Raw genomic sequence first — 19,540 nt, 5'->3', positions numbered from 1 at the left:
TGATTTCAGTTTGACAGGAGTGTTTTAGACGCTGTATGTCAACTATGGTAAGGTAAACAGGAAAATCAGTATTCTAACCAAGAACATAAGCCTTTTGAAAATACAATCATTAAAAACTTAATGGATAAGTATATCGATACTTTAAGAACACAAATAGTGTTTGTTTGATTATATACTCGTGTTCTATTTAAAAATACTATCTATTGTGAAAATCCATAACGTATAAATGAAACCATCAAACAATACGATGGTCGGCTGAGCTATTCCTGGACACATTAAACAGTGTTGTATTATTTATCCGTATTAAAGATTATAGATATCACAATTTTTAATCAAAAATAAAGTAAATCATTTACAATCTAAATCACAAGACGTGTACATGAATTAACTTCTAGGTACATGGAAAACATAAATTGCAAGCAAAAAATTAGAAACAACTGTATGATATGAACTTAACCTTTTAGTTCTTACTAAACTTTTGTTATCTACACACCAGTTAATAAATATGCTTTCTTACGCCCACTGACCTCTTATTAAATTAGTAAAACTGTAAGTTAGGTGATATGCATCACAATGCTATATTTGTTGTAATAATTTCTTATTATCTTCAATAACAAAAATAAATTCGTGAGCTTAATATTACATTATTGAACTATTGACCCTTCTAATCACTCTCCACCCCAAGAGATCATTTGCGCCCACCTGGGAAGACACGCCCACACTTCGAGAAATGCTACTATAAAGCATTACCTTCAAAATGGCCATTTAATTTTTCTACAGGGATGAGGTAGATAGATGTATTAGTGTTATCTGAATATCTGGAATGTTTTTTACTTTTATCTCATACTGTAATAAGTAATAGAAGAACAGTATTATTTGTTACTATTGCTTTTGTTGTTTTCTTTATTACCAGTGATACAAAAATCTATCTTAAGGATAACATAGTTTCTTTACAACGGTCCTTCTTTTATAGCAAACTGTTGTTGAATTTTGAGAGAAGACAACAAACATTACGATCTTTGTTTATAGTATACTCCAAGCTGTATGATTTTGCTACCGTATGAGTAAACCGCTTACTTCTAAAATATATATGTAAAATAGTTAAATCAGCTACGAGAGTATTAATTCTGAAACTATGAAATGCTTTAATTATGCAAACACCATTTTTCTGAAATTCGTACTGAACAAGTTCAGAGGAATATAAAAAAATAAACTTCTGCAGTTTGACGTTGGTGTTATCATGGATACTATGGCTATTTGAATTTTTAAGCTAGACCCAAAACTCGAGTACTTTCGAATAATTGATTATTATTCTTCACGAGAATAAAGAAGAATAGTGAATTTTTCGAAAGTGCTTGAGCTTTGGATCTAGTTTGGAAACATTAAAACTTTGTAGATGGTCCTGTGTGCTAACTTATTACTCAGAAGGTCTACGTAAACACAGGTTTAACTATGGCTTTAGTTGACCAACGATTTAGGTTTTCTATAGTTAGTTTCACTTTTATCTCTGACGTCAGATTTTAATGATATATTTAATAATTTAACTTAAGTGATTTGTTTGTTTGAAGTTAAGCGCAAAATAACAGAATGGGCTATCTGTGCTCTGCCCACCGCGAGTATCGAATTCCGGTTTCTATCGTGATAAAACAATATTGGTGGATTGATTATTAATTGTTGTTGTTTTTTGCGTCACCTCAAATCATTTGTGATTGTTCTTAAAGTTTGTAAAATTGCCTGTTTGTTCATTGTTAAACACAAAATTAATAGTCGTGCCCACTACCATGAGTATCGAAACCTGGATTTTAGCAGTAAGAGCCCTTCCACTTAACCCAGAACCATTGGAAGCACTGTAAAATAGTTAAAATAACTTACCTGTTTCACATATAGGGTATATTTCTAAACATTGCACTTTGTTATTTTACTATGAAAATAAAGGACAAATACTGGTGAACTTGAAACTGATTAATGTGAATATGAAAAATTTATATATATATATATATACATACATACCTCTACACAGTTACAATTTGGCAAATTAATTGCCATAATACAGGTATAATAAACACAAATGTAAATAAAATAGAGTTCCATTTTATTCTTTCTTTCAAGAATGAAACTTCAAAATATAACGTGCTCAGTAACACATAACCTAATTTGTTTGGTGGGCGTGTTCTCTAGAAAATAGAAGATTTACTGATTCAAGTATGTACTGCTCAAAGTTATAACTATAACTAGTTCTTTTTTCTATAAAAGAAAGATGTTATGAATAAAACTTTAAATAACTAAAAATGCAATTAGAAAGTTAATGCTCATATAAATTGTTATGAAAACTCTGAGGATAAATACTGATGGAAGTTTCGGTACAGCTAAATTCATATATCACCATAAGTCTCCAATGTACCTCTGTAATTTTTTCAGCATGCTTTGTAATGACGATCACTAATATGAAATACTAAGAGAAGTTAGATAACTTATTGAAATGAAAGTGTGTATAAGATGCAAAAATGTTACAAATCCCACGTATTTCAGAGAACAAACTATTTGAAATGTGGCAAATAAATAATAATATAATTACTCTGTACTGTATACTAAAACCCTATTGCAGTGACAAAGCTATTAAACCTATCAGCTATCTTCCTTAACACTCCTACGAAAAGTGGGGCCTAATAGGCCCCAGAGCAACTTGAAAGGTTATTAATATTAGGCTAATAATTTTGTATTTAAATGAAATTGCCATTTAAATCCATTAATGAATGGATTAACGAGATTCCCACTGTCCCTATCTACTATCTAGCGAAACCACAGCCAGGGGATCGGGCTTCGAGAAATCAGGCCTAGAAACGTCTTTTCGTAGGAGTGTTAATTTTAAATTACTTACCAAAGAGAAGGTAGCCATCAGCGAAAACGTACAACTTCTACCATCTACAGAAGTAATGATGATCATTCTCATAAAACATCTGCAGCTTGAAGTGGAGGGGAGGATATTTTGTGGTATCACACTGATTCAAACCCGGTTCGTCAGTTTCAAAGTCCAAATTTTTACTCTAGGATTAGCCCGCGCCCATTTTATAATGCCGTTAATACTATTAGTATCACTTTAATTCCTGTATAAAAGAGATATAGGATTAACATGATTTTTTTATACATATACTAATAAATTTCCAGTATGATTTGCACTGGAAATAAAACATTTGTACTCAGCATTTTGGAGCCATGGGTTTCTTATAAGAGCTGATTGCATCCAAATTCAAGAACTTAATTAGCACAGCCCAAGAGCTAATGGTGGGTGCTATTGACCTATTACATTTTCTCTAGTCTATTAGCTCAAAATTAGGGACGGCTAGCGCAGGTAGTCCTTTTATATCTTTTCTTTATTGTGCAGTATCGATATACAACAAACACATAATAATTATGAAACAAATACTACTTGTCACTAGAGATTGTAGAAATTACGAATATGTGTATTAAAAAAAACTTGCTCTGACAAAAAGCAGCCGTAGCCAGGTTTCTATTTGTTTATTGTTACCGAAAGTAATAAAGTACTAACTAACGTAGAGCAGATACTAATAATCAAAAGAAAGAAACGCTCTTAAATTACAGTTTGTAGGTAATGAATGATCACATTACCTAAGCCTGATACGAAATCAACATGTTTAGCAAGCCTCAACACTTGCTTATAATTATTAAATACTGGTCATTCTGCAATGTAGATTTATCAAAAATCAGTGAATAAGGCACACCTACTACAACGTTTACTAGGCAATAAACACCAAAGCTAAATTTTAAGCTCCTGATTTTATCGTTGCAAGTCCGTGCACAGTCATACATATTATGCAAATATACCACATAATAAATATTGGAAATTTTCTACGTACAATACTAATACTTACTATTAATAAAGTGACATTAACCCTGAATATGCGAAACGTTTCACAACATGACATAAATATTTTTCGTCCACCATTCGCATACCACAAATAATTAAGAAACTAGCAACAGTTCAGAAAACTCTAGAAAGTGTGCTAAAATGCTATTTAACTTAATAAATTATTTCAGGAGTGAAATTTCCGCTAAAGATTTATCTTTTAGTGTTTAAATCACGTGATAGTTAAACTAGTTTGATTTGAAATAGTATTTCATTTTTTCGACATGAAGGCTCACTTGTGTTAGCCCGGCATGGCCAGGTGGTTAAGGCACTCGACTCGTAATTCGAGGGTCACGGGTTCGAATCCCCGTTACACCAAACATGCTCGTCCTTTCAGCCGTGGAGGCGTTACAATGTGATGAGCATTTTCACTATTTGTTGGTAAAAGAGTAGCCCAAGTGTTGGCGGTGGGTGGTGATGACTAGCTACCTTACCTCTCGTCTTACACTGCTAAGTTAGGGACGACTAGCACAGATAGTCCTCGTGTAGCTTTGCGCGAAATTAAAAAAAAAAAAACACTTGTGTTAGATTTCTTACCTCTGCTCCCTCTCCGGCGACACACTGATTAAAATATTCGCCGAAATGTTTTAAATCAAACTGATTGTTACTCTTATGGGATAAAAGAAAAAAGGTTAGCTAAGTCCTTCTTCCTCAATAAAAAGATTAAAATATATATTTAATTGAAAATTGTACCACTTAATATTCGAAGCAGAAAGTCAAACATTCATCAATAAATACAACAGATATATTTGTAAATAACCACGCAGTACCATAAACAGTCAATCACAGTACTGACAGTTGCTTGATATTTTATAAGATGAATCATCTCACCAGAATAAGATAAGATGACATAAGAAATGTATTGTACGACTTATACACTGAATTATCCGCCATTAGCATTGAAGTAAAACTCACCATTATTAAAATATAAATACTTTTCTTAAGCGGCCTCGTCCTTTATTTATCAGAAAAGCACTTTTATTGAAAAGCTGTTAACAGGTTTGTTATAAGATATTGTTTGTTTGTTTGTTTTTTTTAATTTTGCACAAATCTACACGGGGGCTATTTACACTAGCCGTCCCTAATTTAGCAATGTAAGACTAAAGAGAAGGCAGCTAGTCATCATCACCCACAGCTACCTCTTGGGCTACTCTTTTACCAACGAATAGTGGGACTGACCGTTACATTATAACGCCCTCACGCTTGAAAAGGCAACCACGTTTGGTGCGCCTGGAATTCAAACCCGCGACCCACGGATTTTGGTTCGAGCGCCTTAACCACATGGCCATGCTGGGCCTTTTATAAGAAATACCTGTACACAGCTTCATAAGAATACGTTGCTGTATCTCTTGCAAAAAAAACTATACACACAAAAAAGAACAATAAAAACGTACAACGCTGACTGAAGTCACTGCCAAAGCTATGACCATAAAAAATTTAAATATCTTAAAAAGTTAAAAACTGTGTAGTATTTTTTTATATGCGGACAGTCCTCGAAAATATATACATGTTAGTACCCTAATTCTATCAGATTAATTTTATTCGCGTTTGAAGCTAATAAGCATTAAATAGAATAAATGTTGTGCACAAAGATGGAACTTTTCTATTAATATTGAAATACGTATAAAGAACTTGGAGCTACTATACTTCACAAAAGTATCAAACTAAGTTTCAACTTTTCATATTTTGCTCATTCAGCAATTCAGACAGTTAGGTGCACTTACGGTAGAAGTTGATCCGTCTTTCTTTATTTTGTTTTTAGAGCAGAGCAACACATCAGTGCTCACATCAGGGAATTAAACTTCTGCTTTCATTGTTGTAACTTGCTCAGTTTTCAAAATACTTCATGCTCATGGTTACCAAGTGATACCACACACGAATAAACGTTATTTAATTTTAGAAGATGTTATTTTATGGGAGGAGCGACAACAGCCCTTCGGGAAAGGCATTTTTCAACGATAAATTACTATAAATTAAAGTATTGTCGAGGCTGCCAACGAGTGAAATATTGTGCAATTTAGCATTGGCCAAGAAAAAAAGGTGCTTTTCAAAAGTAAGTATAACTGCCCTTACCATTAAAATATTTAGATAGTTTAAAGTATTAATAAATCAAGTTTAAACTACTTTAAATTAAATATGTCTTTTATTATCACAAAACCGCATAATTAATGTAGCCGAACACCAAAGAGCAGATAATACTTTAGTCTAGACTAATGGAAGTTATACTTACTTTAGTAATAATACGCCCCTACAACGTAAAAGGATTATGTTTTTCATTTTGTTTCCAGTGCTAATCCTGTGTGATACATTAATCTATCGAATTACGTCATGGTCTCTGATATACAACATTAGCCATTTGCTAACTTCCATTGTTTAAAGCAAGTTGTTAACCCCAACCCCCCAAAAAAAGTTTTTCTGTATTGCAGTAAAAAAAATAACAAATAACTGCGGAAGGTCAGCTTAACTGTGGTCACTTATTTTTAATGTTGTTCAAAGATAGTGGAGCATTAGATTTGTCGTAGTAACGGTTATAGCCACAAATAATACAAAAACTATTAGGTTATACTAAAACTTGCAAATGTTATACGCCTTCCGCTAGTACAGCGATAAGTCTACGGATTTACAACGCTAAAATCAGGGGGTTCGATTCCCCTCGGTAGGCACAGCAGATAGCCCGATGTGGCTTTGCTATAAGAACAAAACAAACACGCAGATGTTATACACTATAAAAATGGATTAGATAGGAGTGAAAATCAGGTTCAATGTTTCAACAAAACGCGTTCCAAACGTGGGCGCTTATAAAACAATTACAGTTAACAACTAAACATTTCTAGCTATTGATGTCAGTTTCTTACTGTAGATAATGATTCACAATATAAAAACGATTTTATGGTTTATAACATCATGACTTACTGTGTTCTTCACACTAATTTAGTAGCTATTTACTTATTTTAGACTAAATAAATAAGTTTCGTTCTCTCTTCAACTGTTCGAAATAAAAAACTAAAAATTTACCAAAGCCACTGGATATATATAGTCACTCAAATAAATCTATGCAAAACTGTTTATTCGTGATTCATGATGACGAGAAATCCACTTGAAGTAAAAATGTATCTCCGGGCTGCTAATATGAGTATTAACAATTTTACCAATAAAGCAGAGAACAGCGTTTCGACCTTCTTAGGTCATCTTCAGGTTAATAAAAAGAGAGCTGTTTATTGTCCTTCTAAAAATATTACTTCGTATAAATTGTAAAGTAAGACAAGAAATGTATTAAATTATCTTGCCCAACGAACAAGTAAAATCTGATAATTTGTCCAATCTCGACATCATATGTGTTATAAAATTTTGGCGCATGTTATATATCAAAAATAATTACCCCCCTCACAGTTTTGCCTATATGTGTTTTATAGTCATTGCATATTGGTTGTCTTTATAGTATATTATTAATATTATCTACATTGCTATTATATGTATATTGTAATAACACTGAATTCTTAAGAAGCGTCTCCCTTTGGTTTAATCAGTCAAAGGCAGATAACAACGACAGTAAATCACATATACCAATATGGATGGATGCTTTTCTAATGTTCTAACTATTCGGCACCTAGTTATGCAGGCCATACACGTGGTAGCTGTTGTAGTTTAGGAGCCATGTGATCGTTATTTTGTGTTTGTATATTTTATTTTGAACTACTGACTAGAGGAAATATGGTTAATTAGAAGCCCCATTATCATCCACCCTAAGAGAATGGCTGTCACTCTTATAACACCCACACCTTAAAGTGCGGGAGTATTTCTAATATCGCGCGGATTCAAATCTATTTTCCCAGCTTCAAATTCAGAACTCTATATTACCAACATGGGCAACTCGCGCCCACCAAGAATCGCAAAGCTATACACCCAACCAAAACGTCTATTTGCGCGTGTGCATTGTCCTCCACCAAAAAAACAAAAACGATATTTTATAGTTTGCTAAATGACAGTAATTGCTAATGGCACTTGTTAAAGTAATTTGTCACTATAATACAAAATAAAACACATCATTTATGAATTATTCATTTAATTGGTATAAACAGCACGTAGCTAAGCTTGAGTGCACATCTCGTTAATTGAAAACGCATGTAGTTTACAAGCATGAGCGATAGCAGCCATAAATATCACATCAAGTCCGAGTTATTGTTGGAACGGTAAAAGCATACAAGCAGGATTATTACCTTTCAGTCCCTCGGTGGGACAGCAATAAGTCTTCAAATTTACAACATCAAAATCAGGGGTTTGATTCCCTTCTGTAGACACAGCAAACAGTCACACGCAGTTTATTTCAACAAAACCTCTGATTTAAGTTAGTATTGCTTTTTCGATATGATATAGTGTACTCACAAACAGTACTCAATGTGTTATTCACCTATGCTACCACGTTACTAAGTGATATATATGAACTGTGAACAAAGAAAAGAGGTAATCTTCATAAAAGGCAACAAGCTGTGAAAAAACAGAAGATGTGATCTTTATAGAAAACAACAAGATGTGAACAAACACAAGAGATGACTTTTATAGAAGGCAATAAGCTGTGAACAAACATAAGAGGTGATCTTTATAGAAGGTAACAAGCTGTGAACAAACAGAAAAGGAGCTCTTTATAGAAGACAACAAGATGTGAACAAACACAAGAGGTAATCTTAATAGAAGGCAACAAGCTGTGAACAACAGAACTGGAGATCTTTATAGAAGGCAACAAGCTGTCAACAACCAAAACGGTGATCTTTATCGAAGTTAACAAGCTGTGAACAAACACAAAAGGTGATATTTATAGAAGGCAACATGCTGTAAGCAAACAGAAGAGGTGATGTTTATAGAAGGCAACAAGCTCTGAACAAACAGAACAGGTGATCTTTATAGAAGGCAACAAGCTGTGAACAAACAGAACGGGTGGCCTGTATAGAAGGCAACAAGCTGTGAACAATCAGAAGAAGTGATCTTTATAGAAGGCAACAAGCTGTGAACAAACAGAAAAGGAGCTCTTTATAGAAGACAACAAGATGTGAACAAACACAAGAGGTAATCTTAATAGAAGGCAACAAGCTGTCAACAACAGAACTGGAGATCTTTATAGAAGGCAACAAGCTGTCAACAACCAAAACGGTGATCTTTATAGAAAACAACAAGCTGTGAACAAATATAAGAGGTGATCTTTATCCAAGTTAACAAGCTGTGAACAAACACAAAAGGTGATATTTATAGAAGGCAACATGCTGTAAGCAAACAGAAGAGGTGATCTTTATAGAAGGCAAGAAGCTGTTAACAAACTAAAAGATTAAACTTTGCAGAGGACATTAAACTGTGAATAAGGTAAAAATATATGTAATAAAGCGTCAAACTGTGAACAAACTGCAACAATGAACTTTATACGAAGCACCAAACTAAAGGATTAGCATTTATTGAAGACCTATCTACAAACAAACTAAACGGTTTATCTTTATCAAAAACATGAGTTTGTAAAATTATACGTGTATGATTTCTGTAAGAGATATTGTTTAAGTTTTCAATGACATTTTAGCAATAAAATATGTCATCATAAATTTGATTTGGAGTTTTCATGAGAAGTTTGTAGTATAAAGAATTCTTCTGTTTACTCAAATTTAAACTTTTTCAGTGTAGAATTAGCCATTTAGTAAGTTTTAAATTTGAATGTTCCTCTATCAAGATCTGTTTCAGTGATAAAAAATGTTACGGTAGTAGTTAATGAAGAGGACCTAGATATACGTGTTAAATTTGCATTTTGTACATATTTCTTACCCCACACGTAATTACTTCTACTATGATGTAATTGTGTAACCATTACGATTTTCACTTTCTACTTCTTTAATGTACGCATAATATAATTGGTGAAATAATTAAAGTATCAACACACCCTAAAACTATGGTTTATAGCAAACTATTGAAAACATTACCCATTTGTTTTCTCCTAGAATTTCATAGAAACAGTAACTTTGATTTTAGATGGCTTAGAAATTTATAATCCACAAAGGATTATATCCCTAATTTGTGTTTTAACATCTTTCATGTTATATTTTTATTTTTAATGTTCTTTGCACAATAAGCTCATATTCTTTTAACTATTGATATAAGGTGGTTACACATAGTAGTTGTAAAGTCAGTAAGCTTATTCCGAGCAATCTGAAGGGCGAATCTTGTAACATAAAGGTATAATATATTGTGTAAACTCATAAAGAATCATAAATGCTACATTATGCAGGTTTTAGAAAATGTCATTAGTGGTCCTAAAATACTAACTGTTCACTCTTGTCACCATTATCTTTATTACTGTATCTATTTTTACAATAGTACTATATATTGTAACACATAACTTCTTTCTAGAAGCTCTATCTCAGAATGGCTGGTATGGGAATAAACACTTTTATTGACAAGGAGAGAACACCGTTTTGACCTTCCTAGATTAAGAACCTGAAGATGACCTAGGAAAGTCGAAACATTGTTCTCTTCTTATCAGTAATAGTGTTAACACTCGTTCTCAGATACATTTTTATATCAAATGAGTTTCTCGTCATCAAGACTTTCTAAACGCTGCTCGAATCACTATTACAATAGTGTCATGTATTGAGAAATAGCTGTATGGATGATGGCTATAGATCAAGACCTGTAGATATCCTTATAACCATTAGTCAACAGGAGAGTGTTGGTGAATAATAATAAAATGGCTGCTTAGAACCTAATCTTTAACACTTCCCTCATCGTTCGAAGTGGCCATGTTCTCCCAACTTTATCTATGTGTACATCAAATATATTACACCTGTATGTCATTAAAGGATTGTTCCAAACACTAATACTGACTTAACAGTCACCCTGAACTTTACGTTAAACGTATACTTATACCGAAAACTAATATAACTCTTTTTATACCTTAAATATTTATTGATATTTTAGGGTATTCAAACTCTCAAATACTTGTGTTATCCGTTTGAAAAAGTTATATGAAACGAAAATACGTTCGATTCGACTAATTGGTCACATAATAGAAATGTTAGTGTTTACACAGGGTTATCATAAAGAACACTCAAAAATAAAATTGTTTTTGCTTAAAACTAGTTGTCCTGGATGAAATCTAAGTATCATTGGAGATACATTAAAATTCATAAACTTTACTCGGTAAAATTTTAGCACTCAAAAACACCTTTTGAAAATTGTCGCTCAATCAGCACATAAAGACGTTTAAAAAATCTACTACAAGACTATAAGCTTCATCTTTTCTGAACAGTGTTCACTAATACCCAAAATATTAATTCTAATGATAGTTTTCAGGTTATAAAAATTTCGTAGGATATTTCAATAGTCATTCCCTTCATAACTGAAAATCTGCTGATGCAATGTCTTGAAGTTTCACAGATATGTCTGCCTAAAAGAACAGCTTAAAATTTCTTCTTCAACGAAACCTTCGGTCCGAAATCTCTTCAAAAAACGACATGTATTAGAAGTTATCTCGATTTGTAGAATGCCTTTTTTCTCCAAGCGTGATATAAGGTGGTTTTGCATAATAGTCACTATTTACCAAAATATTTTCAACAAAAAATATTCATCAGCAACTTAAAAAAAAAGCATATTGTGTTTCATCCACTAAGAAAAAAGTAAAATTCGGCTGCCCAAGAGAGATTTTCCAGTTATATTTCAATCACCAACCTGGCCAAAACTCAACATGTAAAATGAAGTTCAAAAGGTTGATTGCTTTACTCTAATATTTTTATCATTTTTATCCAATACTTTGGAGCAGATTATGTTCTCGAGCATTACATCTTTGACTTATCAACTCAAATAATGCTTCTAAGTTTGCTCTGATATATTCTGAACAACTATTTTAATGCATCAACAGGTTACTTTTGGTTCAAACTGATTAATTAATTAATTTAACCTCCTTGGGGCTCTTATAAGGTTGTGAGCTTCCGTTTGCTATTTTAATCGCTTTCTTCGTTTGTTAAAAAATAGCCTAAGAGTTTATAGTTGGTGGTGTTGAATAACTGTTTTTCATCTAGTCTATTTTTTTTAAATTACGGAAAGGTAGCTCAGGTAATTCCTCCTGTAGCTTTGCACGAAATTCAAACCAAACCAAAAGTTCTAAACTCCAAGAAACAATAAGAAAACTTTAGCCTCGGTGCATTTTTTAGCGTTAGGATGTGAATGTTTCCAAGACACTGCTACATAGCATTCCATCATCACATTTTACTCAATACTAAGTTTTTCAATTAATTACAACTCAAGGTGATTATGAAAGGTATTTGCATGAACAGTTTAAACCAGTTTCTATAGTGAAAGATGTTCACTTTTGCTGTTGTTTTAATATTATCATTTTTTTTATATTTTAACATTTCCGTTTATGACTCAAATGCGAAAAGAAGTTTTGCCTATTGTTTTTTAAATTTATTTTTAATTCTTTATTAAGCTTATTGTCATGTGGTAACTTTCAAATCACGGTTTGATGTAGTTTTGAAGTTTTAACTCGATATTGTATTAGAGTAAACTACAAATTTAATAAAAATATACAAATTAAATATTTCTCTGTTTAAATCAATTTAGTAAGCTGTTTTAAAATTCACGAAAAGGTTATACTTTTCACAAAATAAATTTAGGACTTAATGTCGATAATAATAATTTCGAGCCACTCTCTGAGCTAGCATTTCAATTGTCCTTGCTTTTGTCTTCATTAGATAAACATATCTCAAACTTACCCATCAGTAGTTGTAGGGTAACAGTTTACTGTTGTACATTTATTTTAGTACCTACTTTTGTTTCAGCGTAGTTTTCTTTTTTTTTTGCATGTAAAGTATATTGTTAGCTACGTATTGCGCAAGTCCCGCCTGTTCTCAAAATCTGTTGAAGGTTCTTAAGAATCAACAATACTTATTTTACGAAAACGCGCTATAACATTGTTGAATTTTCTACAAACTCGCGTGATTCGTATAAAAAGCGGCTATAAAAGAGACAGAAAAGTAATATTATTGGTCAGCTACAGTCAGTCTACTATAGGCCTCAGAAGGTATAATTAATCGGAAAACTACAGAACTTGACAACGAACGTTTATAGATTTCGAACATTACACACTATTCAACTTCAGTGAATTACTTCGGATGTTATTATTTCTACCAGGACATTAACTAACTTTGCCAGTAAAAAGTCAGAGGTGTGAGGCTTGCCAAAAAAAGCGTTTTAGCTTAAACGAGGTGTAACAATATCATCTCAGAATTAATTTGGTTGTCGTGGACCTGGATCGTCTATGAAATATTTAGTTCTGTACCTGATATAAAACTCAGTATTTTCTGTAAGTTTGTAGAGCTCTTATGTATAAACCGTGATTTGTAATAACTACTAGCAATAACTGTTATTATAAATTCTATTTTGTTTTGTGTATTATAATATATTTCTTTCAAAAGAGAAAGTTACTTGCATCAATTTATTCGAAAATATCGTAAATTTAACACATATTAACATTTAATTCACTTCTAAATTTAAATTTGAATTTCTGGCTATTTGAAATCTTAATACCCAGTATACGTAACATAATAAATCCGAGACTTGTCCGAGGTATATTATAACACTTATATGGAAAAAAAATAATAATTTGATGGTTGGCAAATTTTGAGTTATATTTTTCATTATCAACCAATGGGATCATATTCTTTTTTGTATTGATACTCAATTTTAATACTGTACTAATGGTACTTGTCCCTCATTTTTGCTCTACGGAAAAATAATCTGCCCTTAGAAAGATTCGAATTTCATAAGATAAACCTTAACCAGAAGTTACATAAAGTAATTGTGTAACATAATTGGAAATATACGTGTTCAACACTAAGTAATTCAAAAACATTAAGTATATGTATACTTATTTCGGAAGAAAACAAAATAATAGAAAAAACCCACTAAATTAAATAAGTGTGTAATTTATGTAAGGAACGCCTTCATATTATTATCTAATTACGTAAGTGTTGATTAATTTACGATTTAAAGTAGATTACAAAATTTAACCTTTCCGAATTAAACTATTTCATGCAGTAATTTTGTATAAAATTGGTTATGTAGTTTTACATGATTAAAGAACAGTTTTGTTCGTATCGGGTTTTGTTTGTTTTTTCCTTCGTTATATTTATACGCGAACAAAAATAAAACTGTTTAGAGCCTTTCGAACCGATGTTATGCTAACAAGGTTTCTATTCAGTACTTACCTGGTCCTGTCAAAACTGATTAATTGTCGAGCCATGAGAATTAGGAAGAGAGGAACACGACAAATCGTCCGGTAGCTCGGCAGATAGAACCCGGATCCCAACATCCTGCTTGGGCTTTCCACAGTATCTGCTAAGCTTAAGAACAAGGATTATCTTAATATCACTCCTCACATCTTCAAAAATGTCCTACACAATACCAAGAAAAAGAAAAGACCTTATCACTTCCTGTATTCAACTCTGTTATTACTTTAACTATTTTCTCGACAGCTTATATCTCTTGTTAACCTTGAATAAATCGAGGTTGACTGCCGTTTTTGTGTGTGACTTTGACCTGTTTAATTTACTAAATGCTCTAATCTTGTAAATACAAACAAGTTTATAATCATATATATCATATCTAACAGTAAAAAATCGCACAATTTCTTGTTCGTTAAATATTTTAGTTTTATTTAATCTAAGCAGATACTGTCTAAAACTGTAATATGGCTAATCTTGAGTTTTAGATCACTATTTCTAAGCAGACAAAAAATTACATGTGAAATTCCGAGTAATTACACAAACAAGATTCTGATATTCACTTCTCTTAACTAATCTTTTAAGGATTTCAAGTAAAAAGTAATAAATAGCTTGAAACCTAAAATATTATATTTCGCACATTTTTTACTTGAAATCCAATTACGAGCTGTAGTTTAACGCGATTTTTATTACAAATGATAGGCTTATTGATTCCATTACTTCACAGCTTGCGAAATTGAATAGTGTAACAGTTAAGTAATGTAAGTAATATTACTTTAACTAGCAGACCTGTAAATCATTTACAATTAAATTACTATCTTTATTGCAAAGGACCCCGCTAGTACAGCGGTATGTCTCCGGATTTACGACGCTAAAATCAGCGGATCGATTCCCCTCGGTGGGCTGAGCAGATAACCCTTTGTGGCTGTGCTGTACGAAAACACACACTTTATTGCAACAGTACTTCTTTTAGTACAAGATTTATAAAGAAAATTATGTTCACTTGTCTTAGTCCTAACGTTAGTTAAGTTTTAGATAAATAGCCCTCCCAATTACACAACAATATATCTACAAACTCACCGTTAAAAACCGGGTTTCTATACCCGGTGTAGTCCCATTGTGTAGCTTGGTGCGTAATTTTAAAACAAATAAATTGTTTATTAAGGCCTATATTCAACAAAGAGATAAATGAACATTAAGTTAGATAAGTTTTTCTTTTAGTTTAGTTAGGGCTAAACCTTACCGCACTTATTATTATTAATAAATAATATCCTAGTATTATTCTACAACACAACAATAGATATTTTTTAAAATTTAATAAACTTTATATATTGTATAAAATGTCTACTAAAGTATATTTATATCCTTTTTGGCATATTTAACCAATAGGTATTTTTAAATTACGAAAATGGCGAGTTTTTTGCTCATTTCAGTCCAAATATATCTTTAGTTTTTGATGAATCGTAGACTACTCGCTTGTAATTGAGAGGAAGTTACACTATTTAAATTACGTAATACGTTTCTATGCCATCAGTGCGTTACCAAGAGTAAGACACACAATGTGTCTTAAACTTTTATGTTATTAAATTCTCAACATATAATTTATTTTAAGAAATAAGATCAACATATCAACTTGTATCTTAAACGCGGAAAGAGTTATTTGGATAGATAGTTGTTGTACCTGTATATGTATGTGTATATATCATGGTAGTTTTCCAAAATTTCTTCTTGTACATAGATCTTTTCAATTGAAATTTATCATTTTATATATTTCGTGTGAAACAAAAACAACTGTAATTTGCTGAGACTAGTGGTATCTCTGGAGCAAAACAGTTTGTAAAACCCGCTACTAATGAAAAAGTTGTTCAAAGTAATATGACTTAATTAGCATTCACAGTTTGTACAGTGTCCAGTTTTCGGCAGAAAAGCGATATCCTAATGTACGCTTTAACGCAGAAAAACAAACATAAAGACATTTATTTATCTAAAACATATCCATAGGGTTACCATTTTACCCAGAGGTAATATTCGTTTTTCTGCTTGAATGGTTTCCCTGTGTGTTCAGCGGTTAGTGACTGGACAGGACTTACGATGTTAAAATCCTGAAATTCATTTCCAGCGAAGAAAATAGCGCAGACTGTCCATTGTGTATCTTCGTACTAGAAACGACAACAACTGCATAGTTAATGTTTTCAAATTTATTAAGTTTTATGGTGGAAAGTTTGAGTTTTAGTCAAAAGCTAGACGACTAAATATTGGTGACAGTTTTTATAAAAATAAAATACAGAAGAAGACATTGGCCTCTTTTCTATATTATAATCTAAATACTTCATTAAAGCCACAATATTTTAATAGCAGAAAACAGGTACATTGTAAGTTAAGTTTCTTGTTCCTAATAAGACAGTAAAGGCTAACGTTTGTACATTCTTCACACCCAGAAAAATATAATAAGGAAGTTTAATAATAACTCTTATCTTAATAAAGTTGTTATTCTATATTTATGTCGGTTTTGTTTTTAAACATAAATAAAAAACTAAACGTGTAAACATATTTCACAATCAAACATTTTTGTTGCTGATTGCAGTGTACATCCATTTTCATAGCTCCTTGACATCACACGTAAACAAAAACATACTTACCAGACATAAGGTTCGATTAATGGTATCTATTACAATATTTCATTACCGAATCTGTTTTATTAACACTTTTACCGACTAAATATTGAATCTCTAGCGGACTGATAACATTCAAATCACAATTTAAAAACTATCTACTAATGTGTTTTCAGAAAGTAGATCTTCATTCGTTTGTAGTTCACTTCTTGAATGATTTGAACACCAACTGTAGCTAATTTATTTCTCTGTTTTTAATACAAAAAATGACTGCACAACAAGATTCAAACCTTTGTATTACCTCAGGAATGTAGACAATACCTTTAATATTTTTGAAGGCTAGAATCATGTTGAACAATTTCTAAATTGCCTGAACAAAAACTATTGTAATGTTAACTTGACAGTACAATAATAGGAGAATAAACAGTATTTTATTATCAGATAATTATATTTTCTCGATTAATTCGTACCGTAAGCCAACTTTCATGTTTACTTCTTTTGATAGCTATATGTTATTTGTATATAAATAAAACCCAAATGCTTGTGTATCGAGATGGCAATATTTTTTAATAATGGTGAAGTGTTTAATCAAAACCTGTTTAAAGTCAAAGAATACTTATGACAAAAGTCTTACTCATTCACCCTTATGGATAAAATGATAAATGCCCATATGGACAAAGACTTATAATACCCGCAAAGCAAATTACTCTGGTAATGCTCTGTTTAAAAAGTGTTTCATTCCCAGTTAACAAGAAAGTCAACAGAGCTTGTCCACAAATCAAACTCAACTGTATTTTGAGATTCCAATGCATACTGAATATGTACTGTCTGTTCAAAACTCGGATCGTCTGTTTACATACCTCCATATATCAGTACGAATGCTCGAGTTGTAAACATAAATATTCTGATTCTACAACCAGGAAACAAGAACGAACCAACGACCATCTTGACTTGAGAACTGTAAATCCCACAGAAGTCGTAAAACGCACAATGAACTGGAGAAACATCCCATTGACCGACGATTCTTCTCAAACACAAAATGAGAGAGAAGTTTACGTGCTCTTCACACCATTACGATAAAACTAAGAAATCTGGCGATCAACAAGGTGGAACACATGCTTTCATATTAGACAAGTAGTATTTTTTTAAAGAAATTATGTTGATTATGTTGTGTTCCTATTTCAATAGTTTTTTTTAAATTATTTCACCTATATAATAATCTCTATAGGAATAGCTGTTAAAAAATCCACACACACACAAATAAAAAAGTTAGCCTTACTATGACCATTATGCCTTAGGTTATTAGTATATTTGTTGTTAGTGGTGTTTTCGACCAAAGGTGTTATTAAATAAGAGAAGCCATCGTTTACTAATATAATGTATGATAAATGTGTAGTGATAATTCAGTTGTCTTAATACAAAGTCATATCATTTGCATTTTACTTACAACAAAACGAGGAAATATCTATTTAAAATATAGTTTATTTACTTATTTTTTTATTGATTTGTGTATTACAAAATCTTCAAGTTATCGTACAAATACATCATAATCAATGTTTATTGAAGACAGTCGAAGCACCATCTATAAAACACAAAACTGCTGTTTGGGCACAGCTGGGTGTTGTGTATATGACAGTTGAATGAGCACTTGTCACAAGGAAATAGAAAAAAAAAAACATCCAAAAAATCATATCATTAAAATGACCAACCTTACTCAGGTTCAAAAATATTTTCACCCCTCTACTTTATCTGCGAAGAGGTCGACTAGTGACATCAGTTTATAATTATTTCAGTCTAAGGATACCTACAAAAATACAAGAAATCAAGTACGAGGACTACCTAATGGTGTAAATTACATCTAGATAGAAATGTCCAAGGGTGGGGAAAAAAGAATACCTAACATTACCACTGTTGCGTCATCCACTTTCTGACCTTGTATCTGCCCTAATCTTATTCATATTCTGACCGTTTCTTGCGGCGTGCTGTGCAATTCTGAGTCGATTGAGGTGTACTTTGTGATTTTTGGCTAGACGATAAATAAATAAAATAATATGCTTTACCGTTTCTAGTCGCTTAACTCTGTTCTTGTAACTTTCCTTTGTGTAGAAGTAAAAGGCTTTACTATTAATAATTTATAACAATGGGAATAAAATTTAATCCAACAAATTATGTATTTAATTTAATACGTCGTTATAACTAGGAAAACAACGCAATATAATAATTTAATACGTCGTTATAACTAGGAAAACAACACAGTATAGTAATTTAATACCTCGTTATAACTAGGAAAACAACGCAGTATAATAATTTAATACGTCGTTATAACTAGGAAAACAACGCAGTATAATAATTTAATACGTCGTTATAACTAGGAAAACAACGCAGTATAATAAATAAATGTTAAGGATTAAAATGTACTGATTCGATATTTTCGGCCATAATACTAATTTTATATCTCACGAGGTTCGGCCATCTTAGGTTGTAATAAATCTGTGTACTAACTTAAAATTCGTATTAATTTCCATAATGAAAAAAATATATAAATAAAGTTAATGAAAATAGATAGTTCGTTTGTTTTTGAATTTCGCACAAAGCTCCTCAAGGGCCATCTGTGCTAGCCGTCCCTAATTTAGTAGTGTAAGACTAGAGGGAAGGCACCTAGTCATCACTACCCTCCGCCAACTCTTGAGCTACTCATTTACCAACGAATAGTGAGATTGACCGTCACATTATAACGGCCTCACGGTTGAAAA

This window comes from Tachypleus tridentatus, chromosome 9 (genome assembly GCF_004210375.1).
Source record: "Tachypleus tridentatus isolate NWPU-2018 chromosome 9, ASM421037v1, whole genome shotgun sequence".
In the NCBI taxonomy this organism is placed as follows: domain Eukaryota; kingdom Metazoa; phylum Arthropoda; class Merostomata; order Xiphosura; family Limulidae; genus Tachypleus; species Tachypleus tridentatus.
Note: the sequence above shows the minus strand (reverse complement) of the source record.